Here is a 4,192-nt window from a genome sequence, read left to right as displayed (position 1 = left end):
ACAATTTGTAACGATGAACATACAAATAATATTGACTCATTCATCGGATACTATACATGAATACTGATAGTCAACTCTACCCCATAAATATGTATAATCAATTATATTTCAATTAAAAATAAAACAAAATAAAGTAAAAATAAATTAAAGATATGCTGACAAAAACGTTTAGGAGAAAAAGTAATGAATGAGAGCAAAGAGTCAAATTGGTAAAATAGAACAGTGGGAGATCAGGCTTATGATGAGAGTTAGAAGATAGTACAATTTTTATTTAATTCATCATAAAATGGGGCATCATTTTATGATAGAGGTTAGCAGGCATCCTCTCCTCTCTATCCTCTCTTCAAAATGAGGACAATATTGTTCTGGGGCATAGAAACTTTCACTGAAAGGAGTAAAGAGATTATGGAGGGAGGGAGGGGAGAGAAAAGAGAAGAAAAACTTTGTATAAACGATCTTCAGGAGATTTGGGCAAACATCTAAAAAATTTAGGCAAATCTAGGCAAACATCTAAAAATATTATCTGTGTAAGGGATCAAGACACTCTGGGAAGAACAGCAAGAAACACTTTTGCTCACCTTGTGAGCTTTAGGACTGGAACATTTAGACAAGGGAGGAGGATAGAGGCCACCTCCACACCTCTTGGGGAATGTTTCCATAGAAACATCCTGAGATTGGGCATGTTACAGAGGTGTGTCCTTCTCTGGAAATAATGGTCAACACAAGGAAGCAAGTTCATGAGGAAGTGTAATTTGGAGGCCAATATTGCCTGGATTTATTCACTGTGCCCTTTGATTCAGTCCTCAAAAGAAATTTGCTAAGTTCCCCATGAAAGATGAGCTTTAAAAAGAAATGAAACAGTGACTCAAATGACATTGAAGGCAAAGAAAATAAGAGAAGCTCCTCTATAGAACCAATCAAAAAATTGTAATGCAGCATAGAACCTCTTAGTGCAGAATTCTATAGTTAGAACTATGAGAAGAGAAAAAAGTGAAAGCAAATTTCATGAAATGTTCACATCTCCATAATATTCTAAGTTGGTTGATCAAGTTTTAAAGTTTTCTGCTCAGCCAAGTTTCTGTAGAATTTCCACTTTTAGTTCATAAATATTTTTCTTGCTAAAATAGAGGCTTTGGTATATGCCTCCAACTTGGATTCACATTTTATAGCTGAAAAAATATATAAAACCTCAAAGGAAATCATAGCCAAATTGTTGAGTTTTAGTTAGTGTTAGGTCAGAGGGCAAGAATCCACCAAGTTTTATGTCCTTTACACCTGAAATTTTAAAAATACCAAAGTTAGACTAAAACTTGGCCCAAATCCACCAATATATCTGGGGCCAAATTTTTCAGTTAATCTAGACTGAATATGGAGGTCTTAATGACACCTGAGAATAGGTGAATTTTCCCAAATGATTTTGATGCTAACATCTCATAAGGCCATAGAAAACAAAAATTTTTCATTGCCCAAATATTCATTTAATACCTAAGGACAGAAAATAAAGTTTCTTAGGGTCAGCTATCATACAGTACAATCCCTTCATATTTTTAACTGGTGGTTTCTACAAAGTATGTAGATAGTAATTTCATCCTTCCATGTAGCTGAAGTCTCAGCTAAGACTTTGTTTGAAACACAGAATCAAAGTTCAAATATTCTTCTCCTAGGTAGTGATTTCTTCTGTTCAAATTACATAAGCCAAGGTCAATAAGAATAAAATCTTTAAGTGAATGGAGGTTTTGAAGCAACTGATTATTTTTACTGTGATTATGATTAAGATATAAGATGGGAAGTAAAATGAAATTCCATAAACTGACTTCATGAAAGATATGTTTCTTAAAGCCTAGAAACTAGAAATTCCAATAGGAACATAACTTCTCTTATTTCTAACAGCATTAATAAACTGCTGGGAAGTAAAGTTTGACTCCCTATAAGGAGTAGTAAAATAACAGACAAACTTAAGCCAGGCTTTCTTCCTCCCAAGATATACTGATTCCCCCCCACACACACCCCCGGGGATTAAGTTAACAAATTCTTAGCAAGTTATTTCTATGTTCCCAATGTACACACCACAGAAGACATGAATTCTGTCCTCCAGGGTCAGTAATTTGGGTGAACTGAGAAAACACAGGCAAGATAGACAAGGAACTACCAAAACACAAAATGAATTATAATCCAAATGCTAGGTTGTACAGAATAGAATAGAATTTTAGCAAATGTAAAGAAAGTTGTAAGCTAAATTTTAGAAACAAGAAGGTCTTGAGTTTGAGACTGATTAACTAAACAATGCTTAGTGAATGACTATTATTTACAGGCACTGTGTGAGGTTGTGGAAAGTCAAAGGGGACTCAGTTTGTACTCTTTAAGAAAAAGATCTATGGGGTACACAGACATATAGAAGGGAAAAAGACAGTAACATTCAGTAAGCAATAGAATAGAACTGTGTTCAGTGTGCAATGGAAGCCTGGGGGAAAGGGGTGAGACTCAGCCTGGAATAGGGATGGGTGGGGTCTGGGGGCAGGAGGAAGTTGCTTGAAGGAAGTTTGGACACCAGACCTGTAAAAAGGAGAGGGAAGTCGTACTAGGCAAAGAAACCATATGAACAACAAAAACAATGAGTTGTAATAAGGAAAGTTTGTGTACTAGGAATAGAGGAGGTATCAAGAAATAAATAGAGATACTGTTGGGAAACACTGGGAATAAGGATTGCTAGCTCAACTGGGGATAGATACGGACAGTATAGTGAGTTGAATGGTAACCTCCACAAGATATGTCTATATCTTAATCCCCTGAACCTGTGAGTGTTCCTATTTGGAAAAAAAAGGATCTTTGCAGATGTAATTAAGTTAAGAGTCTTGTTATGTGGAGATCATCCTGATTGTCTGGCTGGGCCACAAATGCAATAACAGATGTCCTTATAAGGTTGGGGAAGAAGGTGTCTGACATACAGAGAGGAGAAAACACCCAGAGGAAGAGGACGCACTGTGAGTACGGAAGCAGAAATTGGAATTTTGTAGTTACAAATAATACCAACAGCTATCAGAAGCTGGAAGAGGCAAAAAACAAATTCTCCCTTAGGACCAAGAGGGAGTACAGCCTTACTGACACCTTAATTTTGGACTTCTGTCCTCCAGAACTGTGAATGAATAAATTTCTGTTGTATGAAGATACCAACTTTGTGGTAGTTTGTTAGAGCAGTGCTAGAGAACTAACACAGAGTGTCTTGCATTCCGCACTGAATCTAGGCTTGGTCAGTGGTCTCTGATGGTCAGTGGTCTCATTTTGCCATAGAGGTGCATTGAAAGTAGGATACAGGATCTGTACTGAGTCAGGGAAGGGATTATACAGAAGGAAACCTGTTAATAAGTGCTATGGTCTGAATGTTTGTGTCCCCTCAAAATTCATTTACTGAAATTCTAACCCCTAAGGTGATGTTATTAGGATGTGGGGCTTTGGGGGGTAATTAGGTCACCAGGCTGGAGCCTTCATGATTGGATTAGCGTTATTATGAAAGAGACCTCAGAAAGCTAGCTAACCCTTTCCAACATGTGAAGACACAGATAGAAGGCTCTGTTTATAAGAAATGGGACTTCACCATCCACTGAATCTGCCAGAACATTGGTCTTGGACTTCCCAGCCTCCAGAGCCATGAGAAATAAATGTTTATTGTTTATAAGCCACCCAGTTTATGGTAGTTCATTTAGGTGCTATAACAAATAAGACAGTAAATTAGCACAATAATTCAAGAAAGCAGTTGTTTGTGGTCAAACATATAATTTTCAAAATCATAAAACAACATCATTCTCATACATAACTCATCAGGAGCATGCACAGGGTTCTAGGCAAGAGCTGTGGGCAGTCCCCAACACCCAGTAGAAGGCAGGAACACACATAGGGTCCTAGGCAAGAGCTGCAGGGAGTGCTCCCTGCCCAGCACAAGGCACAAGCCACCAGAAAACATCACTTCCACATGGATCATACACCACAGCCACCACCACAGCTACAGCCACTGCAAAAGTGGCTCATCACTGCAGAACACCCACAGCCGACATGCAGATGCCTGCCAGCCACTCAACTGCATTGACACAAGGAGAATCAGCTAGCAGAGACCAATAAAATAAGAGAAAGTCTCTCTCCTCAAAGCCCACTCCAGAGTAATGGAAGAAGCAACTGCTCCACCAGATGACCAGACATC

The sequence above is a fragment of the Galeopterus variegatus genome, unplaced genomic scaffold (assembly GCF_000696425.1).
Source record: "Galeopterus variegatus unplaced genomic scaffold, G_variegatus-3.0.2 Scaffold8830, whole genome shotgun sequence".
In the NCBI taxonomy this organism is placed as follows: Eukaryota; Metazoa; Chordata; class Mammalia; order Dermoptera; family Cynocephalidae; genus Galeopterus; species Galeopterus variegatus.
This window is presented reverse-complemented; position numbering follows the sequence as displayed.